The sequence below is a fragment of the Typopeltis vanoorti genome, chromosome 14 (assembly GCF_054136105.1).
Source record: "Typopeltis vanoorti isolate ZY-2024b chromosome 14, IOZ_Tvanoo_1.0, whole genome shotgun sequence".
In the NCBI taxonomy this organism is placed as follows: domain Eukaryota; kingdom Metazoa; phylum Arthropoda; class Arachnida; order Uropygi; family Thelyphonidae; genus Typopeltis; species Typopeltis vanoorti.
Window position 1 is genome coordinate 82,012,147 of NC_143562.1, and position 21,292 is coordinate 82,033,438.

The 21,292-nt window shown below is 34.9% G+C and overlaps 1 protein-coding gene across 5 annotated transcripts in view; it reads left to right on the top strand.

Moving 5' to 3' along the window:
• LOC150099708 (uncharacterized) overlaps positions 1-21,292 on the top strand; it is a 208,030-nt gene that overhangs the window by 100,122 nt on the left and 86,616 nt on the right. For 3 of the 5 annotated variants that reach the window (XM_090403674.1, XM_090403672.1, XM_090403671.1), the window contains exon 1: positions 2,657-3,066. The exons of 1 other annotated variant lie outside the window; for it this stretch is intronic. The gene's annotated coding sequence lies outside the window, so the exon portion shown is untranslated. Of the gene's footprint in view, positions 1-2,656; positions 3,082-21,292 lie in introns of those variants that run through there. One more of the 5 variants, XM_090403675.1, reaches the window with a different exon arrangement.

Here is a 21,292-nt window from a genome sequence, read left to right on the forward strand (position 1 = left end):
AAAATATGTTTCTTGTAATTATTATTTTTTGATCTATTTCCAACACGTTTTATTGACTAATAAAAAAAAATACTGTAGTATTTTGTGGCAATATTGTATAATGAGACTTAGTACGGACTCTGGAGCCAACCACGGTTGGCCCTATTTTATACGTGTGTAGAACACACGGCATGTATGAGCACGTACACTAGCGATCGTGTTTGTTTACCAGGCGCAACGCTTATCTTGGAGCCAGTTTAGTCTGGCCCAATCACTGCGTTTGTACGTAAATAGCGTGCAATTCTTTCATTGGCTCATTATTTATTCTCGTTGTTGTTCTGATGAATAGTTTTTAGTGTGTTTAATTATTGTTGTCGTGTTTTGTTATAATTTATTTTAAAGTTTAAATTTTTACTACGTCCCTAAATAATATAATATGAACAAAATCGATAGTTTATTGGAAAAACGTTTCTCGTTTTTCCAATTTTAAAAAAATTAATAGTTCAATGCATCAGTGGAGTCTGACTAAACATTATTGTAATAGAAATAATAACTATAAATCAATAATAGAACCACTATATAAATATTAAAAAAATTAAATGTTTTTGGCCCCTGGTCCCACCTGTTTCTATTGTCACCAGCCACCATCGGCAGTATCACTGTAAACCCATTATACAACTCTGTCACTGTATTTTAAAACGCGAGCAGGTTATTCAGGCACGACCTACCCTTCACAAAACCATATTACCCCCCCCCCCATATAGTATCCAAAATCTATTCCTGTATTTTGCTCTTGTACCAAGGTACCAACTTCTCTAGTACCTTGACTACGTCTCCTGAAATGTTTATCGGTCGGTAATTTGCTACATGAGTCTTGGAGCTTCCTTTATGCAATGGAACTATTTTCCGCTCTTTCCCTTCGTACTAATTCGCAGCCGAGACTAAGATTTAGCAACCTGGTCAAAGTCACTGCCAATTTCTTAGCAGCTTTTAAACCTCGACCTAGTATATCCTCAAATCCCATAGCAGTATTCACATCAAGGTTCTCTAATATGCTTTGCACCTCTAGTTCATTTACCTCAGTTGCCCTATAAGCCTTTGTGTCTTTTCTTAATGCAGTGACTCCACCTGGATGACACACTCTTGCTAAGTGTTCACTTAGTAATTTTACTATTTCGCCTGATTCAGTTACCTCACTACCATCAGCTTTCATTATAACATTCTTCCTTTTAGTTGCAACATACCGGAACTCTTTGGGGTTATCTTTGGCCTACACCGCTAATTTCCGTCCATACTCTGCTTTTCCTTTCTTGCACACTGGTCACTGTTCTGGCTTGTGCTTTGTACTGCTCATGTACCTGCTGGTCACTTATCTACTTGAATTCCCTCCAATTTTTTTTCTTTTTTGTAACTCCACCTTAATGATGGTATACATCCATTTAACTCCCACTTGATTTATTCTCCTGACTAGGTATGCATTCTGATATTACTTCCATCACTTCCTGTGCACTATCAACATCAGCCTTGCAGTTTCACATGCCGTGGCAGTAATCCAAGCAATCTCCTAAACTTACCAGCATTGTAATTCCACATGTACTTCCTCTTATCTGAAAATTCCACACTTAGCCACTACTCAGGTCAAAATCCTACAATCATTCTCACCAGTTAGTGGTAATGCCATATTGGTTAAAGACAAATTCTCTGATGCTGTTACTAGATCTAGCACTCTCAAACCCCTAGTACATTCCATCACATGCTGCTTCAGGTAATTATTGCTTAGTAACTGCATAAATTCAATTTCCTTTCCCCAGTATGTCTCCTCTCCTCCTTCCAATCTATGTTTCCATAGTTGAAGTCGCTCATTATGATTATCTGCCCTCTCACACATTGAGCTTATTTGCTGATGCACACTATCCTCATCATCCATTACATTTCCTGGTCTGTTGAAGCATCCAGCCGTGTATTTTGTTCGGCCACCATTTCACACGAGATAGTCTCGAATGTGCTATTTTCACTGACTTGAAGTTGAATTTCATATATTTAGGACTAATACATTTAGAACGACAAATATGTCCTAAATTTGGGACTTTCTTGTATAATGAGATCTGTGGAGTATCCATAACTGTGGTACACCTGTGATTCTAGTTATCTAATATAATAATAATAATTATAATAATAATTATTATTATTATTATGTGACATCTCCAGGGAGTCCAAGGACTCATTGAGGGAGAGTGTGCCAACAGCATCGAACGATTGAACTCCGTCCAACTACTAACTGCGCTCAAACTTGCTTAAGCTATTAGTGGCAGAGGCTCTACCAATCTACCAACCTTTATGTAAGTTCTTATATGGGTTTCCCTGAAGATTGCAAACAGTGGGGTGTTGTCGAAAAATGTAGAGATTTTGTTAATTGTCGAAAAATGTAGATTTTATTAAAGCTTCATACTTGATTTGACGTGTCGCTTTTTTGCATTTAAAAATGTCCGAATGCTTCTCTGAAGCTATCTCCTATACAGGGAATAAAATTCGCTAACGTATTTTTTATTTACTTTTCCCCCTACGAATTAATTGGCCTTTGAAAGGATTTTCATTTGTGTGAATAATACTGATATTTGTGACATATACTTTCCAGATGGCGCTGTTTCTGTTTTTAATGACAATAGTAGTCCAAGATAGTAGTCGCTGAACTTTTGTCGTCATCAAAAGCAGTGTCAATGTTGCAAAAAAATCACAAGATACAGTGGGATAAAATGATTTTTTTGATTTCCGATGGTCGAGATATTAGGTAGATAACGTGGCTTGTTAAAATATAATTTTATTTCTTTTTTGAAAGAAAATTCCTTCATGGAGTTCCATTTTGGCTTCATCAGTAACATGACCATGTCCACGAAAGAATCAGCAAAGGATGCTATTTGCAAAATTTTGACAGTGAGATAAACTTATGAAGATCGTACCACAAAATTGTTTGCCCTGTTTGCATTTTTATCTACATTTTGACTTGTGATTGGTAGCAGCAGTGTTTAATCTTGGTGCTCCCACTTCAGTTGTATGGATGAAGTGGACACAAGGTATTCTTGAAGTGAAGTAAGAATTTTGTTGGTTTGTGTCGTTTTCTTTATATTGCTTTTCTCTAAACGTTTAAAAGAACATTGCGTACATAACATTTTGATATTTATATACCCATACCAGTTTAGAAGGGAGTTAAGTACAGGAAATGGTTAGGCAGAAGGGTGGAAACCTCATGAAGCATGAATCCTTATTTGTAAATGAGTGAATATTTTGCATTCTACAGTAAAATAAGAAATGCTGGCCAGTCTGATTTGCAAATAGTAAAGAAAAATAATGTATTTTACTGTATATTATAAACATGGAGGGACATTACTAGTGGATATTTAATTGAATATTGATTTCCAAATATTAGGTACGTCTAATATATCCAGCATGTATTGCAACAATGATATTGTTTAAAATAATGTTGTAATATAAGTTGTGCATATGAAACCACCTTCTTTTAGTATATTAAAAAAGCAAGAACACACTGACACCATTAAAGTGATTCCATGATTTAGATGTTCATTAATATAGTGACACTTAAACCAGTTTTGTTTCTGATTTCATGCAGCTACTGTGTGTAGAAGCAAGTAAATATTAAATATTTAGAACAATTCCAATGTCCCAATTCATCTGCTGTTTGATATTGTTTTTGTCCTTCTCAGACTGTGTCCATATTACATATTATCTTTAGTATTTTAAAAAGGAATCATTCATACTAATTAATATCAAGATATTAACAGCTACATTCTTTTTAATAAACATCTTTTCCTTTATAAAAAATTACTCGTCCACTTATAGTATTAATGCAATATAGGTTTATAACCATTCATGGGTGAGAGTGCAATTAAAAATATATGTATTTAGCATATATTAAAGCTTTTCAGTTTTATAAAATAAGCCTTTAATAACTGCTTACGTTTTGGGAGGAAGATGAAGTTCATCACCTTTGAGACTACTAGCCAATGTATTGGAGACCTGAAGTGGTCCATTGAAAAAAGTTCCATGTTTGGTCTCTATACATATGGCAATGCATGCCACAGATAGTGCCTGGTGCAGACACTCTGGCACAAAGATATTAACAGAGGAAATGTCTATGCCAATTTTTTCATTATAAAGTTCTTTGAGACTCAGCTTCCTCTTCTTGATTTGTTTTGTTTCTCTCTTTCTCTCTCTCTTCATTTTCTTTTTTTTTCTTTCCTCTCATCTTTTTCTTGTTTGTTTCTCTCTACTTCTGCAAATTTCTGTGCTTCTAGTTCTGTAAGGTTTTCATTTGAGAGCTCTTCTTCCACACTTCCAACAAATATTCCACACCTTCACTGTCAGCTTCCATCTTTCATAAGTACGAGTGGGATAAATTGCATGTGTAAGTTTGACTGACTATACGTGTATATATTTTGCCCCACTGAAGAAAAGCATTAAATACTGATGATACAAATAAAGATAAATGGGGTTTCCAGATTCCAGAAAAATACATTAAAAAAAAAAAGAAAGAAAATAATAAAATAAAATTAATTACAAAAATAGAACACAATACATAGACCACTCACTGTATGAATGTACTATAGATTTACAAAAACCTTTTTGTAATTGGGAATATCACATAAAAAAATTCACCTTTAGGACAAAAAAGGCACAAAAACAGAAAATAAAAAGTATAGCATACTTTTTTTTTTTAATTTTCTCTTTTCTTTAGATATATTATGATTTCCATGACAGTGCTTGCAGTAAGTCAAAATATATCTGTAGATACATAAAAATTTCTTCTTTTCAAAGATTAGGCATTGGCCTTGGCCTGTTCTGGCTTGACTGTTCTTTCCATCTTGCAGCTGCCCCCCCCCCCCCCTTACCTTTTAGTATATATCTATCCACCTCTTTTGGTAGCTAATATCTTCCCATCCTAAATAGATGCCATTTCCATTTCTCTTTATATTCCTTGATCTTTTCATTTACAATGTAAATATCTAGCTCTCTTCTCATGTGTTCATTTTTTAGGTGGTCCAATTCTGTACATTCTTTCATTTGCTCTTAAAAATCTACTTTCTGTAGCTTGTATTTTACTACTTTCATCTTTCTTTTTAACAGTCCATGTTTCTGAACCATATAAGAGTGGGAGTGGCCATTACTTTATAATATTTTAGTTGGGTTTCTCGTCTTGTTTTTTTATTCAGTGTTCTTTTAATTGTTTTTTCACAGATTTTCTGAAATGTCTTTATTTTTTTCATTTATATCTTTATCTTTTAGATATATTATTATGCAGCCTAAATAATTAAACTGTCACCTGTTCTATTATTTTCTTTGACTAGTTTTGATCTAACATGATCTTGGTGTTTAAATGCCATGACTTTTGTTTTTTTTTTGTGAAATTTTTAAATTGTATTGTTGGCTTATTTTGTTTAATTCATAAATTGATTTTTTTATGAATTATGAATGCAATGTCATCTTCATTGTCTTGTAATGTAATCTGATCATCTGCATACAGCATTGTATTAATAACAGTTCTTCTGGTTAACTGGGTACCTGGTTTTATTGTTGTTTTCTATATTTTAATAATTTGATCAATATTCGAATAGAGTTGAAGATAAGCTATATGCCTGGCTAACACCTTAATTTCTATCACTTCTGTTAATTTATTACCGAACTGTATTTTTTTATATTATATAAACTTCGTATAGCTTGTGCCAGATGTACTGGATATCTGTCAGCTGTTCAAGGAAAATGTGAATAGACTGCATTCTTCTATTCCTCTTACCCACACACACACAGCAATAGTGTGCTATAGGTATTGTGGCCTTTCGTGTGCGGATCAGATAAAAAAGAAAATTCAACTTTAGCATTAAGATCTCCTGCTATTAATATATAATCATTTTTATTACATTTATTTAACTGTTCTTGTAGTTCCTCATTAAATTGTGCAGTCCTCTTTTCTACCTCTTCAGGTGCATATATTCCTATTAATTTAAGTAGCTTCTGTTTGCTTTTAATTTAATTGTTGTAATTCGATCATTTAGAAAATTGTACTTTCATATTCTATTTTTCCATTTATTGTCAATTAAAATGACTACTTTACTAGAAGCTCTCTGATAATATATACTAAAAATATATACATCAATATTTTTAGTATATATTATCAGATAATTCATATTCTGATATTGCAAAATAGTTTATTCATAGATTTTTCCAGGTCTATTTGGATAATTATTCTTAGTTAATTTACATTTTGAAGATTGATGAAATTTGAAGAGTCTGGTTGTAGTTCATTTTTGTTGGTGTGTTAAGGATAACTAAAAGGTAAACTTAAAAACCAGTGCTAAGAAATATCCTTTATTATACTCTTTAAAAGTGCCATCTGTAAAATAGTTCTTCAAATGCATAACTTTTTTAAAGCATGACATCCTCAGATATGTTGGTATGATGTGTAGGATATACCGATTGAAAAGTATGGTGTTTCATGCCAGTAGGAGTGACTAACAGTGAAACTGTTAAGTCATTCTTAAACTAGCATATCTAAAAGACACAACACTATTCTATTTTAAAGTAACCTGACAAAATTATCCCAAATCTGGAATAACTTGATACAGTGTTCTCAGTTGTGGTTTATGATTTATGTGGGCCCCTACCCACAAAAGTTTTTTGTAAATCTAGAGTACATTCGTACTTGGGGTTGGATTAGAATTTTTTTTTATATATATATATATATATGTATGTATTATATATATAAGATCTGATAATATTGGAGTCTTGTCAAGTAACAGACTGATTTGCAGGAAAATTTTAGATAGGAAGTTAGTGATGATGTAAATTTTTCATGTAGTACTATCATATCCTGTACACCCCTTGAGGGTACATGGCAGGAATTTGATGATGATTATATATATATATATAAAATAATAGCTAACGCCTTTTTATTCCCGTATATAGGGAGTAGGCGAGGCCATTTAGCCCTATCTAACTTTTGGAGACTGAGCAGGCAAAATGGCCTCGCCTACGCCCTATATTCGGGAATAAAAAGGCATTAGCTAATTTTATATATATATATATAATCATCATCAAATTCCTGCCATATACCCTCAAGGGGTGTACAGGATATGATAGTACTACATGAAAAATTTACATCATCACTAACTTCCTATCTACAATTTTCCTCCAGATCAGTCTGTTACTTGACAAGACTCCAACATTATCAGATCTTATATATATAAAAATTCTAATCCAACCCCAAGTACGAATGTACTCTAGATTTACAAAAAAACTTTTGTGGGTAGGGAGTTTACATAAATCATAAATCACAACTGAGAACACTGTATCAAGTTATTCCAGATTTGGGATAATTTTGTCAGGTTACTTTAAAATAGAATAGTGTTGTATCTTTTAGATATGCTAGTTTACGAATGACTTCTCTGTTGGGTACCAGTGGAGATAACAGGCACGCAGTGAAGAGAGATGGCTCAACGATTGCTGCCATCTCGTAGTCCCTAATCCTAACACTCGTATTTAGTGTCTGATTTAATGTGGGTTCTACGGTCGATTTTCTTGAGTTTATGGGACGAAAAACCAGAGTTTCAGGCAGAAAAATCCCGCTTGCCCATGCCAGAGATTGACTAACTAGGGAACTGGTCGAAAAAAGGCTTAGAAAAATTTCTTCTAGTCGCCGACTAAATTCAAAAACCAAGAAGTCTTCCTTCGTGTGGTTAAACTACGTGGTGTGCAAATGCCACATCCACTGAGCTACTCAGGCTCATATTATTATTTTATATATATATAAAATAATATATATATATATATATATATTATTTTATTTTATTTTATTTTTTATTTTTATTCAAAACAATGACATATATTGGGATTAAGGTCTTAACCAGCCTGGCTGGCTGAGTGGTCAGTGTATCTGCTCTCCAACCAAAAGGCTGCAAGTTCAAATCATGTCATTGGCATGGGTGTTTGTGACTGTCTTTAGGTGTGAGATAAATTTCATCTCCCAGTGTGAGATCACTGACCCTTATTCAAGGCCTGAAGTGGATTGAAAAAGTTCTGTATTTGGTCTCTAGAGCAGGGTTTCTAAACTATGTAAAAAATAAATAAAATAAAAAATATATATATATATATAATTATTATTTTATTTTTTACATAGTTTAGACACCCTGCTCTAGAGACCAAATATAGAACTTTTTTTAATCCACTTCAGGCCTTGAATAAGGGGCAGTGATCTCACACTGGGAGATGACCCACTCAGCCAGCCAGGCTGGTTAAGATCTTAATCCCAATATATGTCATTGTTTTGAATAATGCTCAAAAATCAATGGCCATACTGAATCCTAGATTTCCAGTGATAAATATCATAGGACAAAGGAGCATAATTGCTTGTTTTCTTTAATTTATGCATCAACCCCACACAGGAGGTTATAAAACCTATGGAACATTAGGACTGTGTGTTAAACAAGTAATTAAGAAGAAAGGAGGAGGCTGTTGATATGTTTTGTACAACTGGAGGTTGTAGTCCTAGGAAAACTATGAGGGGAATGACTCTCAAAGAACAGAAGTGGATGGAATAAAGAAGACTTTAGGAAACTGGTTCAGCATGTTTGAAGCTAGATAAGGAATGGGTATTGACTAGCAACCACTCGTGTGTGTTTTTGGACTTAAGGGAAAGTGGTTGAAAAGTGATGTCAGTGCCTATGAAAATATCAGAGATATAAAATAGAAAGAGCATATCAATGTAGGTAACTTGAAATTTGGCAAAGTTAAATCGATTATGATTAATACAATCACTTTTAGGGAGGTTTTTGGTGCACCATCCCAGATGTGAGAAATATTCAACTGTAGGGTGTGGATTTGTGATTTATTATAATTATTATTTTTATTATGAATAGAGACCTCCAGGGAGTAAGGAACTCGTCGAGGAAGGCCACATACCCCACACATCACCTATCATTCTTCATGAATTCATTCACACTGCTTTCATACACAACATCCGGTGGTAATCCATTCCAGTCACGTACCACTCCATTAGAGCAAATTATAGATCTCGCCCCCTTCTCAGTGGCATTCATTCTCAGCCTCCAAGTATGTCCACTTGTCCTTTCCCCACCCTCTAAAATGAAAAATTCCATCAACTGAAATCTTGCATGACCCTTTTAAAAGTTTGTAAGTTCCAGTCATATCATCCCTCTTTCTCCTGTTTGCTAGTGTCTGCAGTCTACAAATTCCCAATCTGTCTTCATAATCAGTATTTCACAATCCTGATACCATTTTTAATACCTCTCTCTCCACTGCATCAGATTCACAACAGAAACCAGGAGACCAGACCTGCACACAATAGTCCAAGTGAGTTCTTATCAAGGTCTTGTAAAGAGGAAAAATGACATCCTTATCTTTACATTTGAAAATTTGTTTCAGCATTGCAATTATCTTTTGAGTTGTATTTGCAATCTTTGCTACATAGTCCCTGAACTTCAACTTCCTATGTACTAACACTCCAAGATCCCTAGCCTCCTCAGTTTCATCTAGCATAATCCCACCAATATAATACGACATTGGATACCTAATCACAGTGAAGTGAATGACTTTACATTTACTGACATCCATTCCCCCCTGTCCACAATTCCAGCCTATTCAAATCATTCTGCAAGTACTGAATATCAGCTGCATTCCTGATTACCCTACCTTTCTTTGCATCATCAGCAATCAGTATATTAATGACATTGGGAAGAATTTAACATGTGACATACTATTTGCTGATGATGTAAAGAAAGGTAGGGTAATCAGGAATGCAGCTGATATTCAGTACTTGCAGAATGATTTGAATAACCAACGGTGTACCACAAATAGTCAGTGGACTAAGGACTGACCACTTGTGGTACACCGTTGGTTATCTAATCTTGCAGACTGACATACTCATATCTTTTTGATATCTGTAGTCAGATATCCTCTTATACATGCTAATATTTTATAATCCAAACCCATATTCTCGAATTTATGCAACAGTCATATTCTGTCAAAAGCCTTAGCAAAATCCAAAAGTATCATGGTGTATCCATTCCCCATTTCTGAATGCGACCCCTAACCAACTTTTCCAAAATCTTCACCACCACTCCTGAAATACATGATCGGTTGATAGTTGGATACATCAGTCTTTGCACCACTCTTGTGCAATGGGATTACCATACATTCATTCCACTCCTGAAATCTTCCCTGTTCTGAGACATATATAACCTGGTTAAAGGAATAGCCAGTTCAGCTGAACATTCTTTTATCACCCGTGCTGATATCCCATCAGTTCCTGTTGCTGAATTCTTATTCAGTTTGTGCAACAGCTCTAATACTTCCTCCTCATATACCTGAGTTTCTTCATCCACTGAAGAGATAGCAGTGTACTCAATGTTGCATAAAATTTTTCTGCTACCAATCATTGTTCAGATAATTAAAGTATGGTTACTCTTTTTGTGCCCATCGTCTTTATTTGGTGATGCATTTTTTAATCATTAGCAACTGATCCATCAGGTCTAACAACACTGTCACATGAAAAACTGTTACTAGTATTGCAATCATAGGTCTTCACACTAACTGGATTCAAGTCATCTGATATCATTAGCAGCATGCCCCCTCTTGTCTTATCCTGTCTATCCTTCCTAAAAATACTATACCCTTTGTGCTTGATACCAGTAAGTATGTTTGGTTTTGATAGCCAGGTCTCACTAATGTCCACAATCTGAGATCCCAACAACATATTGATCAAGGCAAAAAAGTCAGAAACCCCTTTTATTCTGGTACTCCTAGCATTCGTGTACAGACATAAGCTATCCACATGTTTTCCTTTGATACTTTTGTCCGTAGTCTGTGTGACACAGTTGGACAACTTGCAGTTCTCTGTTCTTATCTAGTGTTATATATATATGCGGACATCTTTGCACACATTTGATTGGTCCAAACTGGATGAACACAAAGTCACAATCATTCTCACCTCATAATCATTTCCATGATAATGCCCATTCTCGTCATTACTGCAGCTACATAACATTGTTCTTACACACATTCTCACCATTCCTCCCATTATAATTTAGTTTCCCTGACTCTCTGTGTTAGGTCTCATACCAGTTATTAGTTTTTCAAGACTCCTGATACTAAAAAGCATTCAAGTGTAGGCCGTTCCTCCTATACAAATCCAATCAAATGCACTCCACACATCCAAAATCTCGCATCCATATACAGCAGGCCTGCACAACATACGGGCCGCATGCGGCCTGCAATGCTATTTATTTTGGCCCATCTGCCTGATTGAAATTAATTAATCATACAGGGGAATATGAAATTAGACTATTTGAATTAAATTTTTACTAAGACTGCATGTTTACGTTCATGCGATTTCATTACGGTCACAATCATGTTTCTTTCAACTCGACAATAAATTGCATTTGGAGTTATTCCCACTGTCATATTTAATAACAAAATTATTACAATCACTTAGAGATTTTTTTTAGCGCTAGTGTTGCTGTGGGAAAATTCAAAGTTACATCTCCATGATAACGACTTGATGTCTATGAACGAGAACAAATCGTATTACACAACGTTGGCCGTGCCTTGACTGGCTTTGGCAGCGTAGTGGTTAGTTGTAGCTGGAGCAATACATTACATAATTGTTATCATAATCTGCATTATTGTGAGTTTTTCATCATTAGTTTTTTTTGTAATAATATTGTCAAGCTCAACACAATGAGCTTAAGTAAAAAGCATAAAATTGATTCGGAACATCGAGCATTTAACCCTGAGTGGACAAACACTGAGAATAAGAGTGATATTCTTAGTGAAATTATTAGTAAACTTTGTGTTTATGTTTAAGTGGTTTTTATTGAGAAATTTTGCAGCTATATCTGTTTATAAATAATTTTGATTATAATTTAACTCTCTAAAAAATTTAAAAATGCATATTAATTAGTATTTGCTAATTTGCAAATATTTGTAATTACATATTAATTAGTAATTACATATTAATTATTAATAAAAAATACATATTAATTAGTATTTGCAAAAAAAAAAAAACTGGTTTAAGGAATTGATGGAAGAGCATTGTAAGGTTCATCAAATGAAGAGGAATGGATGTAGATTTCAGCAAAATTATGGCTAGCATTTGAGATTACTGAGAGAATGTCATGTATAAATAGGAGAAAGAATATTGCCCTGAGGTACTCCAGTATTAGTGAGGCATCTGTAGGAAGGATGCCATCCATTCCAATATGTATCTGGGCAAAAAAAAAAAAAAAAAGTATACAAGGAATATTTATAATTCTGAGAGGACTTGTGACAAGTGTTTTATTCAATATTACCATCTAATTTTCTACATAGCCATACAAATTAGTACACATTTAACATATTTTTTTAAAATGTATTCTGATGGTTAGAAGGTCAAGTAGGGCAGGTGTGAAATGGGTAAATAAAGATGTGAAGCATGTAACTTGAAAGAAGGTATTATATAGTTAGCACAAAATGAGTGGTAATAATGAGTTGCATGAGGAATACAGAGAGTAAATAAGGAAGGTGACTTGCTTGGTAAGGGCAAAGTGCAGTATAAGCAGCAATGAGCTGTTGGGGTCAAAAACATTCCCAGGAAATATTTTCACTGTGTGGCTGGTATAAGAGGGAATGATTGTGGAAGGATGATTATTGAAAATGGTAGAATGATAATCACTTCAGAGGATATAGCAGAGATATTAAATGAGCAATTTCATCCTTCTGAATGTGGCATCATGCTGAACTTGAGTGCAGCATAATGAAGTGGAATGGGTGGAGGATGGACTGATTGTGAGTGAGCAGCAGGCATATGAAGAATTGATTCAGCTTTGATGGTAATAAGGCTGTAGGGCTTGATGATATATCACCATGTATTTTGAGAGACTGTTCCAGCAAGTTAAATAAGGGAAGTGGTAAGACTAAAGCATTGAATTATATGCAGTCTGTATCTGGAGTTGTGGTTTCAGTATCAGACAGTTAGTAAGGGCCATGATTCAGAATTGAGTTGACAACAACAGCATTCACTTTGATGGACAACATTGGTTTGCTGAAGGAAGATCATGCTTTAGCAGTCTATAAAATTATTATAACAAGGTGACAAATGCATTGGATGGTGGAGTGCATGTGCAGTGGAATATTTAGATTGTGCAAAGGGCTTCGATAGATTGCCACCTGACAAGCTGGTAATTAAATTGGAACCGATGGAATTGGATAGTAGTTTAGTGCACTGGATAAGAGATTGGCTATCAGTATATTGTATATGGAGGAGCAGTATCCCTGAAAAGGACTGTCATTAGCATTGTGTCCCAAGGGTCTCTTTTGGGATGTTGCTGCTTAACTTGTATATTAATAAATATCGGAAAAGGTTTGAATGGTGATTCGCAGTTGTTTGCAGATGATGCAAAGTTGGAAGAACCACAAAGAGTAGAACAGATGTTGTGACTATGCAAGAGAACGTGAATGGATTGAATTGGCAAATGAGTGAGGTTGCCAATTCAGTGTTGCAAAAGTGTGAGGGTTTTAAAATTTGGGCTGAAGAGTAAAAAAATTTAGTGGGATGTCTTAGAGGAAGTGAGGGATCTGGAAGTCATGGTGGATAAGGGCCAAAACTTTTGGGGATACATTGCTAAAATTGTGAGCACAGCAGATTATGGCAGTGATGCAGAGGACACTGATGTTTAGAAGTAAGGATGTTATGGTTCCATTGTGTAAGGCTTTGATCAGATTGCATATAGATTACTGTGCACAAATTTAGTCACCTGACCTTTTAAAAGGAGGAAGAGATATTGCAAAGAGAGAGAGACAATTGACTGAGGTGGTTTCTAGTCTCTGTAATGAAGACAGATTGGGAAATGCAGTTTCCAGTCTAATACTTAAGGGGAATATGATTGAGACAAGGTTGTAAGGGATTATTACCTGATCAATGTGAATGAGATTTTTCTTTAAATGGGGAGACGGGGGGGGGGGGGACAAGAGGCCATCCCTAGAAGCTATATAAGTAAGGAAGGATGGGGAGTTAATTTTTTGTTTGGAGAGTAGTAGGTGATTGGAATGCATTGTGTGAGAGTGTGGTGAGTGCAGAGATAAGGAATGCATATGAGGCCCAGTACAGTAGTATGATGATCTGTGTGTGTGACAGCGGAGTCCTCCCATGATGATGAGTCCTAACTGCTGAGAGGTCTGATGATAATGGTAAATCAGTCTCATCAAAAGCTACAGGATTTCTTTGGTCCCTGCTTTTGTTCTTTAAATCTTCAGTTCACTGAAAGGTAGCATTTACAAGCAGGTATATATATGTAAACAAGCTGCAGGAGTATTCCCTTCTGCAAATTAGCTCTTTGATCATAAGCAGAATGTCTTGCATTATCTTGCTGCAGTTTATGTTGAGAGTGCATCTCTTGCACACCTGATTTGTGTAAAGGCACTTTAAGCTTTGAATAATGCATATCAGTAGGATAGTGCAGGGAAGGAGCTTCATCTTTCAGTTGTTGATTGCTGTTTTTTTTCTGTGGATTGAAGTTAAGTGTTCATGTTTTCTCTAATGGTAATTTGGTCACCAGTCTGCTTGTTAGGGTTTTCTTTAGCCTGGGAGGGAGGTACTACCCATCCATCTGACAAGGTTTTATGCCCACTGGTCATGAAGAAATTGCACTATCCTACATATCAGTAGGATAATGCAATTGGTGCAGGGAAGGAGCTTCATCTTTCAGTTGTTGATTGCTGTTTTTTTCAGTGGATTGAAGTTAAGTGTTCATGTTTTCTCTGATGGTAATTTGGTCACCAGTCTGCTTGTTAGGGTTTTCTTTAGCCCGGGAGGGAGGTACTACCCATCCATCTCCCAAGGTTTTATGCCCACTGGTCATGAAGAAATTCATGTACTTTTTTGAGGGATTAATAATGTCTGCTCCTTATGCTACCTCACAGGCTGTTCTCACCTTGTCCTCCTCCTTCTCCATCATTTTCTTGACAGTAGCTACATTTCTATCATTAATTACATAATCATTCCTTGATTGTATACATTGTTTTTTGGTTCATACTTTTAGTATGAGCTTTCAATAATAATTTTTTTGGCTTCAGCACTTTTGCCAAATGCAGCGTGTAAGTAGCAAACAACATTGCATGATTTATCATGCAATGTTGTTTGCTGAAACAGCTAATCTAAATTCATTGTAAATTTAAAAAATGGAAGCAAGTCAAACAAAATACATGGATGTAGAGTTTAAATAATTTACTAAATGAATTCATTGAGCTTAATTAATTAATTTATTTATTGTATGGCATATACACATGGTTAAAAGGAAATAAAATAAAATGCATATGAATATAGATAAGATGCAATATATAAAATTATAAATAAGAAGTAAAACATGAATAAACAGATAAAATACAGGTATTAAATATATGACAAGCATCAAGCAAAAAATTTAGTCATATTTATACATTTAGATTTTTAATCCAATCGATCGCCTCTGGGGATAGGTCAAAAATGTCCTTTAGTCCACCCGAATATGCCGTTAACTCACATTCCTGAACTATATGACGAATGGTTTGGGTCTCGGCTCCACAAGGGCAGTGGGGATTCGGTATCTTTCCCCATTTTGATAGTAAGTCTATCAAAATGGACAGGTCATGGTACCTGTACAGATCCTGTTAGCAGTCTTCCATATATTCCTGGGCAGGTCAAATCCAGATGGTTTTTGAAGAATAGTTATGTAGCTACGGACTTCAGGTAATATTGCTTGAGTCCACAGTGCATCCCACTTATTCATCAAGATTACACTGAGAAGATTACAGGTGGTTTTAATGGCAGTCTTCTGGATTTTAATCTATCAGATAAAGCATCTGGAATAAATTCATGTATTGGGAGATTTTGGTTATTTAAGATTCTTTTAAATTCATGAAGCAGAGCTTCCTGTTGTCGCAATTCTGGAGGAGAAATATGGCTTGGAATGGGAAGCCATTGTAAGGGTGTGCTTCTGAAACAGCCCGTTATTAAGTGCATAGTGAGATTAAGTTGAACATCTAATTTGCACCATACTCAACTACACTGTGGACCAGTCCCAAATTTAATAATTTAATCCCAAATTTGGTATTTCTAGCCTGGCTCCCACTGATGAGACCTCAATAAAGGTCGAAACCGGTCTGGGTAGTGGCTCCTTGCCTTTAATGTAAAACATCATATACATCTCCTCCAGGAGATGTGCTTTGCATTAAGGGTAAATATTAAGATTAGTAATCAGAGCTTATTCTGCTTTTACCAAGAGTTGCCTTGGTCTTGCACTACTTTGAGGGTCAGCTAGACTTCCAATATGTGTAGGCGCAAACTTGACTTGTTTGTCTGTTTGCTTACTTGGGAAATGGAGTAAAACCAGGTTTTAAAATAGCTTGGTATTTTTAACATTTATTATACCCAAGGTAAAATACTTTCTACACACACACACACACACACACACACACACTATATATATAATTTTATGTAAATTCCACCAATGAAAGGTTTATAGTCTATCACACATTACTATTAGCACCTTAGGTGGGATTAGATAATCCAAAAATCTCACTTTAGAGACCAAACAGAACTATTTACCACTTCAGGCCACTATTCAGTTTCAACTACCAACAAGCCATTAACAAAATATTTATGCCCACTTTGGGATTCAGGCTCATGGCCTGTTGGTTGGAAAGCAGATATGCTAAACATTTGACCAACCAGGCTAGCACATATATGTATTACTGTGCCTGTTTTCTTTTCTCTCCAGTTCAAACTACATATCTGTTTCTTTTGTCTCTCTAGGGTCACACCAATAGCCAAATTTCTTTTTTGGTGAATCCTCTATAAACACTATCTTCTTCAGAAAATGGTGTAATAGTGCAGTTGAATTAATTATCATATCGTTTTTTAAAGACCTAGTTCAGTTCATCATGCAAGAACTTATGAGAGCTTTTCAGCTAGAGGTGAAATATTAGCCATGTAGATGTTACAAGTATCTTCCTATCCTAGAAAATCCTAGAAAATAAATCAGCCAAAGAATACATGCATTTGACAAACAATATGAGCTATATGCTGTCTATCATGAGTCGCATGCAGTCACCATAATATTCACACCAGCTAACCAACCAAACTGCTTTCTTCAGAGTTCTGTTATTCTCTTTTCACAAACTTATATGACTGGTAAATAAATCAGAAACACATTTATGTTGAATGGTAAGTGTAATCTTTTTTATGCAATTGCCACTCACAAGAGGTGTTTTTTAAAATATTATTCCCATTGGTACAATGTGGGTTTGAAGGTGTCAGCTGCGAAAGAAGAAACCTATTCATAATTTTCTTGAAAGTTGTAGTTGGGGAACACCTAGTGAGGATAATTGTTCCAGAGCACAGAGGTAGGTGTAATAGAAAATCAAGAGGACAGGCATGTTTGGCATTCACTCTTGGACTGTAAAGAAATTTTTGGCATCAGCTGCTCTTGTTTTAATGGATCTGATGGGGGGGGGGGGAAGAAGGATCGGAATGATGGATGCCAGTTCAGTGGAGAAATATACATCGAAGCATACCTTTAGAAAAGACAGACTGAGATAGTGGTTGAAGTAAATCAGTGAGAGAGGAATTATCATCATCAACTGAATCACTTATGGACAGCTTTAAAAAATTTTAGGGAGGCTTTAAGTGCACCATCCCAAACATGTGAACAGTAATCTTAAAATGGGCAGATTTGCATTTTGTACAGTGTTAGCACTGGATGGGTTATCATCATTGTCAAATTACTGACGTGTACCCTCAAAGGATGTACAGCATTAATAATTTACATCATTACTAACTTCCTATCTACAATTTTCCTCCAACTCAATCTGTTACCTGTTAGCTGGATGGGTGAGAAATAATGTTGCAAAAAAAAAAAAAAGCCTATTTTTTTTAGATACTGGGGAAATTGTTAGGGTGATGTGTTGGTATACAGAAAAGGCTAGAGATAAATGTCAGTCCATGTAGAAAGATCTAATCTTGTTTGTTGATTTATATGTTATTGCCATTTTTACAGCAGACTGCATTTTGTAGTAGTGTTGAAGGTGACTAGGTTGCTTACCTACCTACCAGAATTCCAGATAATCCTCATCATTATATACAAATTAAATTATTGAATAATAACTTACATTAGAAAATATTATTTAATGTCAGCAGAATTTTTGGCTACATTTGCCAACCATTCTTGATCCACATAAGAATGAGATAAAACAAATTAGTGTAACAATTGAAATTAAAGTATGTTACAGTGCATGATATTAATTTCAGGAGAGCTTCATAAACTTATTAAATTCATAGAAACAAAAAATAATACAGTGGTATCTTGCTAATCCAAACTAATAAAAACCGTGCTCTTTCAGATTAGAGAATTTCCCCCCAAGAGACAACAACAACTAGCATTTAAGACAAAAATAATCAGATTCTAATGGCACATCAATTTAATTCTGTAAATCAATGAAGTAATTTGTAGAAAAAAAAGATACTGTAATGTAAAACTGAAAAAATAATACAGTACACAAGTTTATTTTAGTAAAAAAAAAAAAAGTTTGTATGTAACTATATTGTTAAGGATTCTGATTTAATAAAATTGCATAGTTCAATTTAATTAACATAGTTCAAATTAAATTAATAACTTAATTACTAATTATATGATGAGCCAAAGGCTTCAATTCGGTGACATGAACTTATTTAAGTTAAGGGATGTTACATCTCATATTGTTACTTAGCCGAATAAGAAACTCAAAGAGTTTCATGCCGAATATAGAAACTATATAAAGTTTGGCGATTCCAAGCGTAAGCAAATACCTGGATAGTGCAGCACCTGACCCATTTGGTAGTGCAAACTGAGGCAACTCATAGTAAGGGTGGAGCAAGCTACGATCACTATTCTTGGTATTTTGCCTTTGGCCTTTTATTGAAGCCTTTGGCTCTTCATATAATTAGTAATTTATTAGGACACCTTCTTGGCAATTCTCATAGAAGGGATGTAAGTTCTGCTCGCTACAAACTTGGTATTAACTAGGTCTACATACTCACTGATGAGACCCAATAAGAGTTGAAACCGGTCTGGGTAGTGACCTCTCATAATGTAGAACAGTAATACAGCTCCTAGGAGCTAAGTTCACATTATGGGTAAATACCAAGAATAGTGATCGGAGCTTGCTCCACCTTTACTATGAGTTGCCTCAGTTTACACTACCAAATGGGTTAGGTGCTGCACTATCCAGGTATTTGCTTACACTTGGAATCGCCGAACTTTATATAGTTTCTATATTTGGCTAAGAAACAGTATGGATGTAATATCCCTTAACTTAAATTAATGACTTAATTTGCATAAAAATATCACTTTCTTGTACACAACACAAAAAAAAAGTTTTTTGATTTCTTTGTAAAAAAGTCGCTGGTTTTCTTTTGCTTCTTGGAAGTTAAACTTTTTTCAAATGCCTCTTCTCGGAGCTGCATTAGCAACAAAATTTGGTGGAATGGCATATCATTCTTGATTAATCCATTCTATACACACATTAAAACTGTCAACTGCCTCTTCACATTTTACTTTTTTTTTTCTTTGAGTTCTTTATCGTCAACTAATTCATTCTGCAGTGTCATATTTATAATTTCAGCATCAGATTTGATTCCGAATTCACTTTCGGTTCTACCTGTAATCCACTCCGTAACATCTGTTTGTAAAATTTCAACACCTGGATTTATATTTTTAACCAAATTATGCACGTTTTGAATTTCCTCTTTTTGTGTAATCACCATAGTTATATTGTACTGTGATAATAATAAAATAAATAATAATAGTTAAAATAATAATTATTAAATAAAAATAATAGTATACAAAATAATAAGTAATAAATAAAACCGTCCAGTAATCCAAACCGCAGTTTGGATTACTGGACAGTTCGGATTAGCAAGATACCACTGTAATTAATAAAATATAAATCACTTAGCACAAAAATGAGGAATATTGCTAAAGATAATCTCCCAAAATTGAGAAAGCCTCATACAGTCATTTTTGTTAAGGGTTGGCCAATGGATATGGGTTTCACAGCTTTATAGTCCTAATTAGAAATAACTTTTGTGTAAAACTTGAGTTTTATCTCAATGAATTCCATATCTTGTAGATATAGCAGGCTAGTCAGATCTGACCTATCACACTCATGGAGGAAGGTATAACTTAATTCTCTTCTAAACGAATCTGAGTAGGTTGACCATTCTGCCTATAGTAAGAAGGGCACATGAGCACAGAATTCTATAAACTCCAGCATAGAAAAATGGAGGATATTTGTCTTTCGGAGAGTCTAGGAATGAATTTAATTTCTGAACCAAGCATAACTTGAAGTTTTGGTGCATTAACCTTCAAGTTGTTTTCCATTCTGTTCAAATGGCATTCGAGCCTTCTGTTCCCTTGCCAACGATGTTAAGCAAAACTTTTGTCATACTACATTCCTCTCTCCACCTCTTGTTTTCAATCACTGTTTCTGTGAGTCATGGAAAAGATTCTGGGTGTCACAGCAAACATTGATATATAGAACATTATATAGCTATTGAAATTATTATACACTACAACCTCCATTCTGTATTTGTTTAGTTTATTGCAGAAATAAGCATTGTCAAGCATGATTACATGAACACAATTTCAATAATCTGTATAATTAGCTAAGATAAACTAGTGGCTTCCATTAGTTGAAAAGAGCAGTGAGCAAAAACTGTACTGTAATATGAATATAATAATAAGCTAACACCTTTTTATTCCCTTATAGGGAGTAGGCGAGGCCTTTAAACCCTATCTAGTTTTTGGAGATTGAGTGAGCAGTTCATTCTCCACTGGTAGCCAATCAGAGATAGCTGGCTCATGTCTATCACTAATTACAGGCAGTTACCAATGAAGACACCAGAAAACAAGTGCTGCCATCTCTTGGTACCTAATCCTAACAAGATGTTACTTTCTGAAATAATGTGGGTTCTACGGTCGATTTTCTTCTGTTTATGGGATGAAAAAACCCGAGTTTTCAGGAGGAAAAAACCTGCTTGCCCATGGCAAAAATCGACTAACTCAGGAACTTGTCGAAGAAAGGCTTAGAAAAAGTTCCTCCATTTGGCGACTAGAGTCAAACTATAAGTCTACCTTCGTGCAGCCTAGCACAGAGGATGCAAGCACCACTTCCATTGGGCTATACAGGCCTAGTAATATGAATAATATGAGAATAATATAAAAAAATGTGCATTTTG